The sequence below is a fragment of the Octodon degus genome, unplaced genomic scaffold, assembly GCF_000260255.1.
Source record: "Octodon degus isolate 3935 unplaced genomic scaffold, OctDeg1.0 scaffold00047, whole genome shotgun sequence".
Classification (NCBI taxonomy): domain Eukaryota; kingdom Metazoa; phylum Chordata; class Mammalia; order Rodentia; family Octodontidae; genus Octodon; species Octodon degus.
In genome coordinates, this window is record NW_004524623.1 from 10,844,918 (window position 1) to 10,861,111 (window position 16,194).

Consider the following 16,194-nt stretch of genomic DNA (forward strand, 5'->3'; position numbering starts at 1 on the left):
TAATGTGACTGTGCTGTCCCTTTGATGTCGGGGGGGCTCTCAGCTCTTGGATATTCTTTTTTGTGCCACAGGCAAAATGAAAAATCAATTAGATATCAAGAATATCTTTGTAGAATATCTTATGTCCTATTTTTGTGGTGTTTCTTAAACCCAGCAATCAATTTTATGCAGTTGGAGAAGACACAGTCTAGGAATAAACAAATGAAATCTTCAATTTTGTTGTGCAAATTTAACAGTGTACTTTTGACATACTACAAGTCAGTTTTAAACACTGGTCTTGATGTTTTATATAATCAGTTTTTTAAAAACTCATTTAATGGAGGCATAGTTGTCTGTTTTATGAGGAAAAAAATAACGTGAGGATCTAGAAGTATTTTTTCTCTATTAACGTGTAATGAATAGAAGATGATTACCTCCGTGCATTTGAGTGTCCAGAAGTCATATCCCTCCTAACCAGCTGCGATCATAAAAATCAACAGTTGTAGGAAGATGCAAATTATGAAGTGCATTTTCATGAATTAACATGTATAGAAATCCCTTCCTCTTCATTTCTGCATCTTCTAAGATCCTATTCTATAAATCAGAAATAAAAGAAAGTACTTACTCTTTTCAGTATTTTCACATAGCAATTCTAATATACTTCTCAGATATTAATGTGCTTATTTTTATCATCTCCAAACACAAAATGTACACACACATAAAAGTACAAACAAGTGTTTTGGCACCAGCCCCGCCCCTGGGCAGGCACACTGAGCTGGCCACCAAGACCGAGCATGGTGGCATATGCCTGTAATCCCAGCACTGGGGCGGTTGAAAACAGGAGGATCACTACGAATCTGAGCTGCATAGTTAGACCCTGTACCAAATATATTTTTAAAAAATGAATGTTTGATGTATGAAGAGTCATTTTAAAGGAGGCAGTATATTTTTATGAATATAAATAAGAGATTTGGATTTTTAAAAATGCTTGTTGTTATAGTTACAATTAATGTCAAGTGGAAAAATTAACCTTTGCAAACTTCAAGAAATCATAATAGTTTTACTAGAAACTTAAATAATATTTCTTAACTATCTTTTCATTAACAATCCATACATGCTACCTAGTGTCAAAATTATATGTAGAAAGCTATAATTTGAAATTTGAAATAGCTTTACCTCACTCTTTTTTTAACTGTTTAGTGAAAATTAATTTCAGTTTATAAAAGAAGCGACTGACAGAGACATCAGAACAAGACAATTCTTTCACTTTGGAAACAGCTAGAGGTGAGGTAAAGAAAGGTTGTTTCTGGCTCACAGAAGAACTTTATGATCCAGTGATCTTAACTGGCACAGGCACTGTTATGGTTTATGTCTAGGTGTCCCTCCAGAGCCTCATTCAATCACTGGTGCAGGCTTCTAGAGTTTGTGATTAATTCATGAGCCAATGCTGGGAGTACAGGTGTGAGTGCTGCTGGGATTATGTGCATGAGTACTACACCCACGGATAATCCGAAGGTAATAAAAGGAAGGGAGAGAGGCTTGCTATATGTCACATCTGCTGTTCCTCCCATTTTGCTCCTGCTGTTTCACTGTTTTCTGCTGCCATGAACTGCTGCCCTGGACTGCTGCCTTCTGCCATGGGCCGCTCTGCTTTGGAGACAGCCAAAAATGGACTGAAAACTCCACAAATTGTGAGCTAAATAAACCTTTCCTCCCTTAATTTTGGGTGTCAGGTATTTTTATCCCATCAATGAGAGAAAAGTAACTGAGACCAGCAGTAGCAAAGATTTCAGAAAAGAGCAAAATTTGCATTAATCATGTGTTCTGTTGCTGGGACAAAATGCCTGAAATACTCAACTTAATGGAGAACATGGCTTATGTGCCTTCATTTCAGTCTTCCTCCATGGCAGGGTGGATCCGCTGCTGTGATTCTGAGCTGACACAGGGCAAGGACACTCATTTCACGATGGTCAGGAAGGAGAGAATAAGACTGGCATATCCATGACTCAAGGTCATTCCTGCATATTGTGTAGTTATTGCCAGCCGACTTGTAGAAATGGGTCTCAAAGATGCTTACCGTCCAATGTACGCACTTACTTTGAAGTGGACTCTGATTATGTGATGCAGATGGGAGCTGTTTTCTTTTTTCCTGGATTCCTGGGTGGATAAGACCAACAGAGAGGAAGAGAACACAAGCCAGAACTGGTCTGTGTACTAGTTAGCTTTCTCTTCTCTGAGATAACACCCAATGCTGAGAGTTAAATGACCAGAGGCTTCATTGGCTTAAACTCAAGTATTCCAAAGCCAATCAGGTTGAATTAAACATGACCCAAACAATAATGATGCACAAGCTCAGGCCCAAATGACTCCTCCAGGCACATCTAGAAGCACATTTTAGTAACTTCATGAGACAGTCTAGCTGAAAATGAAGGTTGACCTTCACACAACACATTCATGTGCTTCTATGTCTTTTAAAAATGCTACAAAACTGATATGTTTTGGAATGTAAGAAGTAAAGATGACTGCCTGCCGCTATCCTGACTTTTCTCAGTCACTTTACCTGATGTTGGGTGAGGCTGCAGGAACTATTGACATTTTTACTGTTCAACTAATGGAAGGGGATGGAGAATTATGCTGCCTGATGGGACATAGTTATGTGATTCGAGGTCATTCCTACACATTGCATAGTTATTGCTAGTTGGTTTATAGAAATGGGTCTCAAAGATGCTTACCTTGAAGTACACTCTGACTATGTGACACAGATGGGAGCTGTTTTCTTTTTTCCTGGATTCCTGGGTGGATATGAGACTTTTACTTGCAAGATTTTCAGAGATAGCTTTAATTTTCTCCTCCTAATATTTTTGTTCTAAAAAGTACTCACCTTTATAACTTCAAATCTTTTATTTCTAATTTTAAAAGTACTCCCCCATGATTAAACGTCAGGCACTATAGACTATGGATCTTTCCCAACTAGGTCTCATGGAAGATGAGATGTAAAGAAATATGAGAATGAAATTAGAATAGTGGGCAGGAAATCTTTATGAGAGAGCTTGTGACACAGTTTGCTTATGGAGTAAGTCATGAGCCAAATTATATCCACAATGTGATATTGGATAGAACCTGTTAAGAAATATTTTACAGTTAAACACTTAAAATTTAATTGATGATGAGTAACAATAATTTTGAATCCCAAATTTTATTTTGTTATTTTTTTTGTTTCTAGAATAATTTAATTTATAAATCTATAACACAAAAAGCTGTTTAATTATTATTACTGTTTTATATATTAAATTCCATGAATAGTCCTCCAGAATAGAAGCTTATTATTATTACCTTACAACATAGGCAGTTGAACTTAACCTCCCAATCTAATAGTGTTTGTGGACAGGATATCATGTCTGCATCTTGTACAATGAATAACTACTAAGAGGAAAACAATATGCCATGTTTTAATTATTGAAACTGTCCTACTAATCGGTTTTAAAACTGTCTCATTGCTATTTGTTTCTTAATAAAATTATTTTTTTAAAAATAAAAGAAAATGACCTTCCACCCCCCCAGGCGCGCTGAGATGGCAATTGAGACTGGGGGTGGTGGCGCACGCCTGTAATTCCAGCTCTTGGGAGGCTGTGAACAAGTGGATCACTATGAGTTTGAGCTACTAGTGAGACGCTGAACACCCTGTAGACCTTTCTCTAAAATAAAAAAAGAAAAGAATGCTGAGAAGTTAATGGAAAATGTAGAAAGGATTGCAAGTAAAAAAAAAATAATAATACTTTAGCAATGTAACAATGCTCATTTGTAAATATTTGCATATGAATAATGAATAAGAAACAGTGAATAATAATTCAATCAGCATTAATAAATAAATAAATTGCATAAATAACAATTTATAGAAATTTCTTTTATCTCAGCTTATATGAGTATGTAACATGTTTTGTCTCTTGACTAGGAAACCATAAATTCTTCTAGTTTTTAAAAACTTCTAATCCTTGATGTGAGCAGTGTACTAAGTCAGTACAATAATTTTACACAACAGGATGAGGTCAGCAAAAAATATGTGGTTAACAGAAATGTAATATAATAAGTAGTAGCAAAAATTTCAATAAGAGAAAGTTATATTAATAATATTGAAAATATTTGCCATGAAAACTCTTGATAGCTAGTAAATTGTAAATAAAATAACCTTACTGTTCTCTTGGTTTTTGTCTTACTATTATTCATATTGAATAAGACTTCTAGAAAAATGTGTCAAAAATTCACCAGTTCAGGTATTACTATTATGTGCTATTACATGAGAAAAATTTGAATTCTATGCAAAAAAATGTCATTTTATTAAGCTATTTGTTAAGATATATATATATGTATATATATATATTATATGCTCAATATATGGGCAGGTACTCTTGAAAAGTCTTTGAATGAAGGTAATTCTTAGCCTTTTATTTTTTCTGCACAATTTTCCAATCTGGCCCTTGAAGTAGAGTGCTCTTAAGTATAAATAAATTTTTGTCTATGTAAGCTGGTATTGTGGTTTGTGTCTATATGTTCCCTCAAAGCCTCATATCATGGGGGGACAATAGCTCTGAACATTGCTATTTTTTCACTTTTCTCACTTCTTGGTGGAGCCCAGAAGTCTCTAATCTTTCTATTATAGCTTTTTCTTTAACATCCTCCAAAATGCCAATATGCTTAAAGTGTGTAAATTTTGAGAAGAGATTGGATCATAGGCAATGATGGTATACTCTTTGGTGGGTTAGGCCATTGATGAGTTCCTGGAAGACTATATTGTTAGGGGGTAGGGCCTGGTTGGAAGAGGTATGTCAATGAGAACTTCCAATAGTGTTGTACCTCTCCCCGGGGGCTACATATGGATCTCCAGGATTCAAATTTTCTTGATCTTGCTTTGGTCTTATTCCTACCTGTTCCTCCATCACTAGAGTCTGGAAGTCTACTCGATAGCATGATTTTAATTGCTTCGTTTTTTGTGGGGTTCTGTTTGTTCTTTAAAAGGACTGACAGCAAAGTGCTTGCCTTGAGTTTCAGAGAAAACTTTAGACCTCAATATTTTAGTAGTGTGGGACTGTTAAGAAATTGAAAAAATTTGGAGATGGGTTCAATATAGCATGCTTAATGGGATAGACATGAGTTTTGGGGCAGCAGTGTGGAATTTTACTTTTTATATCTAAAATTTCCTGCCATCGTTTCATTCATTCAGAGGTGGAGCTTGTGGAATGTGATTGAATAGTGGCCAAGGGGCCCTGCATTATCAGTGAACTAATCCATTCTTGAGTTCATGAGTGAATGTGCTGCTGGGAAGTGGACCTGGCTGGAGGTGGTGTATGACTGTGCACCCGTATTCGAGGGTGCATCTTCCTTCCTGGTGTTTTCTTTCTCTCTGATTTTAGTCTCTCCTAAGGTGGGAAGCTCTTCTCCTCCAAGCCCTTCCAACCCGTTCCCTTTGTGTTGGAGTCAGCTTCCCATGGACTGAATGCCCCTCAAGACCATCAGCTACATTGAGTGTCTCCTATTTTAAGTTGTGAGTGCCAGTACTTTATCTCAGCAAAAGCAAAGTTGTTAATATGAAGAGTAGGAAATAATATGGGTAACTTCAGGACTTCAGGCCAATTAAAGAGGTAATAATTCATATCCATGAGGTGCTGTCCAATATTTACATTCCAGTACAAAAATCCCTCCAAATCACTGCAGTTTTTCAGTTATTGACAATAACATTGCATTCTTTATATTGCCATATTATTTCTCTCAACCTAGTTTTTTCTTTGAGTGGATTATGCTTCCACAGTATTCAGGTCAATTAATACAAATTGCCTCACTTAGGGCATTAGAATCAAGTTCCATAGTAGGATAAGGTATAAAATTGTAGAGTCCAGAATGCCACCCTATAGTGGGACTGCACAGGAATTGTGGTGACATCTAGAAATGAATTCATTGGCAGAAAAGTATTTGAGAAGAAACACTAGATCTAATGTTATCTAGCATTCAAAAAAAGTATCTTGTTTGGAACCGGAAATGTGTTTTCAGGTAGAGTTTGGGAATAAGAGAGAAAAAGGACTCGCAAATTCTAAAATTCTGCAGAGCCTCTCAAACCATCCTAGGTTAGATGTTTTTGTGAATATAGGGATAATCCATTTTAAGTGCTAAAACTGAGCAGAAGAGTTGTAGAATATTATTCACATTTGCCACAGCCAACTCTATCCCGAACCAGCGGGTCAGTCAACGAAGGTCACCTGGGGGAGGAGCGGGGAATTGAAGAGGGGACAAAGGACAGGAGACGCGAGAAATGGAGACAAGATAGGATTCTGATCAAGTCTCGTTTATTCAGGGGAGGTGCTGGGTATATATAGGGAGTGTAGGAATGAAGAAGTCTTGGCTCTTAGGGTCAGCAGGTATCTAGGCAACGGGGGAAGGTGCAACCTCTGGGGCATAGGACGTGATTCACGGGGAATGGGCAAGGTGAGAAGGACCATAAAATTAACTCAGCAGGGGAATAGAAACTTAAGAAGATGGCTGACACTATTATAAAATTGGTACCAGTTAATGGCCTCCCACACAACTCTGCTGTCCACAAGCAGTCTACAGTGAAGAAAGCATGAGACAGACCAGCTCTCAGTCTATTTCTGGAGTTCACAGAGATGAAGATAAGGACCCAACCTAAGACAATGCACTGGAAACTGGAAAGGAGATAACTAGCACCCAAACTGATCATTTAATCATAATATTTTCTTTAACCCAAAACAACCAGATTCTGAATTAATCTTTTCTAAGCAGAACCTGAGTTTTGTCATAGACATATATAAAAGCATTCCATGATATTTATTACTAAGCTAAATGTTTGTCTTTACAGAAATATTTATATACTACTTCTAGCTTTATTAAGTAGTACCTCATATTATTATCTTATCTCATATTATTGTGATTTTTATCACATTCTATTTTGTATGTAAAATAGTATGTGCTCATTTCTACTCATTCAAATCTTATTTTCCTTCAAAGACAGATCAATTATGAGTTGTACCATCTTTCTTTTTTCATTTTTTATTTAATGTATTTAATACAGGATCTACAGGGTCTCACTACACTGATAGGACACTAGCCATCCTCCTTTTTTCAGCCTCCCAAGTGCTGGGATTACAGGCACGCAACACCATGCCCAGTCTCAACCGCCTTCTTAGCTTGCCCTGGGGTGGGCCAACATGGCATGCTGGGGAGAAAACCCTGGTCCCTGAGCCTGCCTAAGCAGGAGCTTTAATCCGCTGAGCTATCTGGCTGGACCCTTGTACCATCTTTCTATATAAGTCTTTTTATTCATAGAAGAACTTGTTTCTTGTGAACTTATTGCTTTATGTTTGATGTGTTTCTGAAATTCTCACTGGATCATGCTTTATATTTAATGGTTTATTTGCCCCCTTAAACACTGCTTTTCTTGAAGGAGAAAGTCACATTTTGCTTTCAATGATTGTTAGATTATCTCAGTTACTTTTCTTTCATTGCTGAAGCAAACACCTGACACCCAAAATGAGGGAAGGAAATGTTTATCCAGCTCACAGTTGTGGAGATTTCAGTCCCTACTTGGCTGGCTCCAAGGCAGAGTGGCACAGGGCAGAACATCAGTTCATGGTGGCAGCAAAGAGCCAAAGGAGCCAAGGGAGGAGCAGCGGCAACAATGGCAACAGAGAGGAAGTCTGCCTCTCATAAAGTGCATTCACGCTATCCTTCCCAGCCTGGGGGAAGTACACACACCCATGATCCCAGCATTACTAAAACCCATAATCCCAGCCTTGGATCACCCATAACCCCAGTGGATCATGAGTTAACCAAATATTCTAGAATTCCCTGCCCCATGACTGTATGAGGCTTTGGGAGGACAACTAGACACAAATCTTAACATAGATATTACAGTTCATAGACATTTTCATTTCGTTCTAAAGGCCATGAAAGAGATTCATATGCCATTCAATTACTGCATAATAGGATCCAGAGAAGAAGGTTAGTTATATGATTATAAAATCAGCATTTCTGGGGCCGGGGAGATGGCTCAGTGGAATCAGCGCTTCCTTGGCAAGCACAAGGGTCTGAGTTCAATCCCTGCTTCTGCCAAATAAAATGAAATGAAATAAAATAAAATAAAATAAAATGAACACCAAACAAATACCATTAGAACAATAGGATATCAAGTCCACATCTTATACAGCAATTAACCACTAGGAAGAATGTATGCAATGTGTTAATTATTGAAACTGTCCTACCAATTTGGTTTGAAACTGTCTCATTGCTATTTGTTTCTCAATAAAACTATGGAAAAAATAAATAAATAACTAAATAAATAAAAATAAAGTAAGCATTTCTAAAGAAAACCAAGGGGTTTTGTTCTATTGTTTCTGTGACTACGATGGGGCTAATGTACATTTTTAAATTAATTAAATTTCCCAAATGTTAAAGCCACATAAGTCTTAGGATGTCACTAGTGAAAAGATCTACTAATATTCTGTCTGGAAAATTGTGTATCACCATCAACCTTTTTAAAATTAACTTTTATTGACATGAATATTGCACTTATTTTGAGGTAGCATTTGATATTTTTCTATACGCATTTAACTAGAGTCACATTCAAATGAGGATGTGCATATCTCCTCAAGCAATTATCTTTCCTGTGTATTGAAAATACTCAAATCCCTTCTTCTAGCTTTTTTTTTTTCAGATATATCCTACATTATCCATACTTAGAGTCTCTCTGTTGTACAGTAAAACACTGGAACTCATTTCTCGCACCTTACCATAACTTAGTACTTGTTGATCTGCTCATCCTAATTCACCTTTTTCTGCTACTCTCTCCAGCTTTGAAAAACCACTATATTGTCTTCTCAAATTCTTTGAGATCAACATTTCTGTATTTTGCATATTAGTGATGTTGCTCAGAATGACTTTTTGCAGTCTTATTTCAAATTTCAAACAGTAATACGAGTCTATAAATTCAAATTGCTGTTGTTCAAAATGACAGAATTTCATTCTTTTATGACAGAAGTATGCCACCGTGCAAATACAACACATATTTTTTATTCTTTTATTTTTTTGATGGACACCTATATTGCTTTCATTTATTGGCTAGTAAATAATGCTGTAATGCACATAGACAAGCAGATGTCTCCTCAACAAGTGGAGTTCAGAATTTCATTTTGTTTGAGTATACATTTTACACGGAACTGCTGAATTATATGGTAATTTTATACCTGGATTTCTAGCGAACTTTCTTACTGTGTCCTACAGTGTCTGTGCTAATTTACATTGCCAGGATGATGTATGTGTCCTTTTCTTCATATTCTTGTTAACACTTTTTTAAAAAAAGTCTTTTTTTTATATAGTCATTCTAATTAGAGTGAGGGAATATCTTGTGATTCAGATTTACTTCCTTAATGATCAGTAATTTGAGCATTTCTTTGCACAGAACTGCTGGACATTGTATGTCTTTTTTTGAGAAACATGTGCTTAAGTCTTGGTCTCTTCTAAATTGGATCACTGGTGTGCTTTGCTAATTTTTAAATACTTCTTTATACATTATGGATATTAAGCCCTTGTCAAGTTTATAATTTGCAAATGTTTTCTCTCACTACATGTTGCCCTTTTACTTTGTTGATTTCTTCTTAGCTGTTCAGAAGCATTTTGCTTTGATAATATCCTGTCAGCTTTTGCTTTTGTCTTGAGTGATTTGAGTTTCTTATTGTTCAGGGTCTCACTACTAGATTGGACTCCTAGTGATCTGCCTGTTTACAGCCTCCCAAGAGTTAGGATTACAGGTTTTTGCCACCATGTCTAGTCTCAATTGCCTTCTCAGTGAGCCCTGGGGGCAGGCTGGCACGGCAGGCCTAGGGATCAAAACCCTGGACCCTGCACCTGCTTGCAGGTGCTTTAATCCACTTAGCTATTTGGCCAGCCTTCTTATACAAAGAATTCTTGTTCATTCAAATGCCTTAGCATTTTCATCTACCTTTTCTCCAGTAGTTTAAAAACTTCTGTTCTTACATGAGAGTCTTAATCCATTTTAATTTGTCTTTTGCATATGTTGCAAGGTAGACATCCAGGCCTCATTCCTTTGCCTATAGACCTACAATCTTACTAACACTATTTTTGAAGACAGTATTCTTTCTTCGCTGTGTGGTCTAAGCACCTTTGTTGAAAATGAAGTAGCTGTAGATTCCCATGTTTACTTATAGGATCACCATTTGACAATTGTATTACATTAGTTTTTATTTTATTTATTTATTTTTTTTTTGCGTTGCTGGTATTGATCTCAGGGTCAATCCACATCCCATCACCACTGCCTTGTTGCTCGTTTCCAGGCATCCTGGGCTCTGTACCACTATAGAGCGCTGTACTGCACCGTGAGCACACAGCGTCACCTCTGTGACAATGTCCATCACACCCATGAGCTGTTTCTGAAATTCATTCATGTCTTGGAATGTCCACAATGTGAGGTCCATACATGTCTGTGAACTTCTGAAACTCAAATGTCAGCAAGTTGGGGACTTACAAGCTATTTAGGTTACTAGAAGCTTGTAGTATATTTTGAAGCTCGGCAGCGCAACGAGCCCCATGCCTTCCTCTCTTGGCTCATGATTGCTTTGTCTGTTGAGGCTTCTTTCTTAGTCTATACAGCACTTAGGAACTTTTTTTTTTTTTTTTGATTCTTGGAAAATCATCATTGTGAGGTAAGATAGCAAAAACAAATATAAGAGAAAAGAGCTGTATATCTATCCTCTTATGCTTGTCTTTGATGAGCATAAAAGTTTGTACTAATATTGTTTAGTCAAGATATCATGTCTGCATCTTGTCCTCTGAATAACTACTACAAAGACAACACTCCTCAATCTATTAATTATTGTAAACCTGTATAAAACTTTTTCATCACTATTTTATCTTTTCTCATTAAATTGAATATAAATTATATCAAATACAAAATAGAAAGAATATAAAATAAAAATAAAATAAAAACAAATATAAGTAGAAGAGCACGGAAACTCAGGATTTTAAATTAAACTTTTAAGAAGAAATGAAGCTTCAGGACACAAAAGTTACTTAAGTCCAGTTTAAATTTAAATCAGGAAATAAAAATTAGAAACCTTAAATGAATCAGTAACAAGTAGTAAAAAGATTAAATCAGTAATTAGATGCCTTCAGCAAAGAAAATCTCAGGATCAGATATCTTTCCTACAGATACTACCAAACACATAAAGAAAAATAATAAATTCTCCAGGGCCCAGGATGTAGCTCAGTGGCACAAGCACCTACCTGGCAAGTGCAAGGTCCTGAGTTTGATTCCTAGTACCAGCTGCAAAAAAATTCCCCTAAAATTACTTCAAACATTTAAAGACCAGGAGAATTCTTTGAGCTTACTTTATGAGGTTAGCATAGGAATGTAATGCAAACCAAATGAAAAACCATATGATAAAGATTATTCACCATGGCTGAGTATGATTCATTCAGTGGATGCATGGATTCCGTTCAGCATAAAGCAATTAACAGTTTATTAATAGAAAAAATGGTAAGCTTATATGGTATAACATCATATCAACAGAGTGCAAGTCCAGAACATGTTCATTCAGCAGATTCAGAAATAATATTCAATAAAATTCAACATCCCCTCATGACAGGAACTCTGAATGAACTATAGAAGAAATGTTCTTCACAGTATAAAATAAAGATCACAACTAAAAACATATTAGGTGCGGAATAGGAATAGTAGAAAGCATTTTTTCTATGACATGAAACAGGACAAAAAAATGTTCACTTTAGCTCTGATTTTCAGCATAGTAATAGAGATCCCATCCAGAGCAATCAGGCAGGGAAAGAAAATGAAACACATCTAGAATTAGAACTTCAAAATATTTGTTTGCTAGACAATATTGAAATCATGACAGCACCTAACTAAAAACTTCAATCCACACAAAGGTCTTACTCCTGAAAACCAGTGGCACCATTCCAGTCAAGAACTTACAGCAGGGGCGGGGGAGATGGCTCAGTGGAATAAGCTCTTGCCAGGCAAGCACAGGGGCCCTAGTTCAATCCCCAGTTCTGGGGAAAAAAAAAAAGGCCTTATGGCAACAGCTTATGGGCATTACCTTGTCTAGCATGTTTGGGGAAAGGAAATCTTTGGTTGATGTTGAGATTGTGTTTAATAGCTTTCTATGTTTCTTAGTAACCTTGACTTTTAAGAACATGGTAGTTTAGAAAACTGATTATTAGTGTTTACAACTATTATTGAGTAGCTAAATCAATTTTATAAAATCTGTTATCATTTCAATAGTGTTTCAAACCTCTGAAATCAGAGATTATCTAACATTTATTTATTTATTTATTTATTTATTTATTTATTTATTTATTTTTGGAGGAACTGGGGATTGAACTCAGGCCCTTGCACTTGCCAGGGAAGCACTTATTCCACTGAGCCATCTCGCCAGCTCTATCTGACATTTCTATTAGTGTATTTGAATTCACAGCCGTATCTCTCCAGAACCAAAGAATAAATTGTCATTGAATATATTCTATTTTGTAGGCAACTATTTTTGGCTATGCAAATAATGTTCACTATTTAAAGCTTCACTTAACACAACTATATCATAATAAATTACTGAGGAATTATTTTTTTCCGAGCTGGGTTTTCAATGCAGAGCTTGGTCCTTTCTAAGCAGGTGCTCCATTACTGAGCTATGGCCCAGCTGAACACTTGCTTTGAAAAACAGAAGAGATAATTGCAGCAATTAATTTACATTTAACATCACTCTGTTAATGAAGATACCTCACTGTCTAATCAACACCATTTTATGGCTTTTTTATTGACAGATACATTTTGGACTGAGGATTGAGGTGCAGCCTCCTTGAAAAGTTGTGGTGTAACTGCGTAGACCTTGTTTTTAGGATGTAAATGTTGAAATTTGTACTCTTAATGATTGATGATGCATTTATTGCAATGATTATCTATGACATTTTGTTTTTATTTGAATTCAATATTTTGCACTTGGTAGCTAATGCAGCATCCATGTGTTGCTCCAAGTTATTCGGAAATCAACATAAAAGAAGTTTCTGGGTTTATAGAAATATGAGCTACATGATGTGGCAGAGATTAACAGGAAGTAGGCTATTATAATGCAATAATTTAGTTTTGTTTCAAAACAGTAATTTCAAGAATTTAATTTTGATTTTTCATCATATTTTTTAAAAAATGTACTAACACAAAATTATAGCCATTTATTATTCTTTGTCTTCCTACCTCATAAAACAGTTGATGAATGTATGTTAAGAGAATTTAAAAAAAAAAAACATTAATTGTGTTGACAATAAAAAGCATTGTTTTCATTCTGAGTATACCATTTACTAGAAAATTAAGACAATATTTTCTTCTAGGATCATTAAATAAAATTAGATTGGGGGTTTATTTTTTTTCACAAATGCTACAACTATTTCAAGACAAACATTAAGACAGAGAATAAAAATATTTTGCTTGTTATTGAAAAAACTAACTATGTGATATTCTCCCCTACAGAATACTTTCTGTTAATGATTAGAATGTGATAGGCAACAGATGCAAATCTATAAAATGCTGTAGAAAGATCTAATAGAAAATGTATATAACATGCCCAGTGGGAAATCAGTGAAGTACTAGTATATTTCTTTTCATTTATATTGCATTAATACTATCCCTTAAATATTGCAGACTGACCAGGCCCACAATCTCTCAAACAGATGGAAGGTGAAGGCTAAATAAAAGAGACAAACGGAAGTATTTCAGGAATGCAGGAGTTTTGAAATTCTCTAACAGAATTCAGTTCTCTGAGGACGAAGACAAAGACCTGCCTGAGTGACCCATAATGATTTCTTTATCAAAACAAGGTGGAGAATACTGAAGAAAGGTTGGACTCTGCTTTGAATAGCAGGGCCAGTCAAGGACCTTGGAAGTCCCCACAAGGGCTTCTCCAAGTAAGATGTTAGCTATGTTAATGTAGGGGAACTGTGTCATCCTCAGGAAGGTCTCCACCCAGGAGTGAGATGCCTGCAGCTACAGTCTATTTAGCTAACTACGAAGGTTGGAGCCAGGTGTCCTTCACTGTGGCCTTGTCTTACAGGCCTCCATGGGGGCCTGTGACTTGGAGGTTCACATACCATGAGTGCTGCCCAGCTCCAGACAAGGGCCTGATGAGCCTCGGGCCAATTCACATACACGTGTAAATCCAACTGGTTGACAAATCCTTCTCAGAGTCACTTCACAGTGGTCTCCATCAATTTACAGTAAAACATTAAAATTGTGGTTATTGAGATTCAATAAATGTTTGATTTTCAGACTAAGGAATCTAAGACAAGGACCAGTCTAATGAGGAGTTCAGGAAAAACACAAACCACTTTGAAATGCAATTATTAGTTTTAGAAGAGGGTAAACCAATAATAGGTTTTGTGAGACAGAGTCTCGCTACGTAGTGCAGGATGGCCTTGAACTCACTTATGTAGCCCAGGATGGCCTCAGACTCATGGTAATCTTGTCGCCTCTGCCTCTTGAGTGATGGGATTACAGGCATGAGCCACTGTTCCTGATAAACAATGTAATTATTAAAAATAACTATTCTTAATAACATCTGTCAGCGGTATACAATCAAATTTAACTTCAGAATTGTGTAATGCCTAATGCAACTATAGTGAGTTTTCAAAGGGAAATACATTTGTTTGTGTCACTAAATTTCAAATCAAGCTCTGTTTCATCAAAACAATTTCACTTATATGTGAGTAGTTCAATTTGATACATTAGGGAGGTACTGCATAAAAATGAACTGACAGGGCAGAAAGAAATGAACTATAATGTATAGTGTTGTGACTTTTAATACAATATTGCTTTTAGGCCTTAATTAGAAAGTACTTTCCCAACACTTACATGATTAGTGAGATATTGAAAGAAAAACATATATAGCTGTTAAAAAGGTATTGATCTTATTTAAAAATGTAAAAACAACTGGCCATGTTGGTGCATATCTGTAATCCCAGCATTTGGGAGGCTGAGGTAGGAGGATGGCTGTGAGTTGAAGCAAGACTTGACTATACCAGGAAATTCAAGGCCAGTGTGTACTGAATAGTGAGACTTGTCTCAAAATAAATAAATTAATTTAATTCAATTTAAAAATATAAGCAGGGGAGTTGGGAAGATGGCTCAGCAGAATAAGCACTGGCCTGGCAAGCGCAAGGGCCTGAATTCAATCTCCAGTTTCTCCAAACAAAAAAAAATAAATAAATAAAAATAAAAATAAAGTATGACTAGAAGGTATTTTTTGATTTACAAATAGAGTTTACATTTTGTTGAGCTCACATATTCCTTCAAATTTTACTTTTACATGATTTAGTGTAGAATCTAAAATTCAGTTTGTTTTCTTTGAAAATATGTTGAATGCAGTATTGAAGGAAAACAGTTTTCCTTACCTTATGTCCACCATTTTCATACTACTAGTTATTTATTGAATTTCAGAGATAAAGGTAAACAGACAATAGTAGTTGTCTGAAACAAAAATATATGATGCAGGGCTGGGGATATAGCTCAGTGGTGTATACGTTTGCCTGGCAAGGGCAAGGTCCTAAGTTCAATTCCTGATACAAAAAAATTAATAATTCTATATCTATATCTATCTATATGATGTAATATGCATATATTTTAGCAAAATCCTAGGTGCAATGTTTACTAAAATGTAACTACTGTAATCTATCATGTAAAATTGAGATTAATGAATGAAAAACTATGAAAGGTAAAATGATACACACTTCTCACCATGTGATCAATCATCTTTGACTTATGAAATGATCTGTGATTTAAGATGTTCAGTCATAACTATGTCAAAAATCATTCAATCATGTGTGTTTTCTATTTTTAGTAAACTTATGGAAATAAACTATAATCATGAAAAGATACGTCATTTCTCAGATGAAGTTGGATTATTTTCATATCTGATGTTTTATAAATAAATCCTCTCTTTATAACACATATTAAAACATGGGGAATAAAGATTTTCTGCAAATTCCATAGTAACATATGAATGAATGATTAAATCAAGAGGGGCTTGTAGTTCATTGTAATACTGAAAAATTATGAAAATAATACACAAATAGTTTATTTTAAATACTTATATTTTACAAACTAGTAATGCAGATTATGTTAACTTTAAATTATAT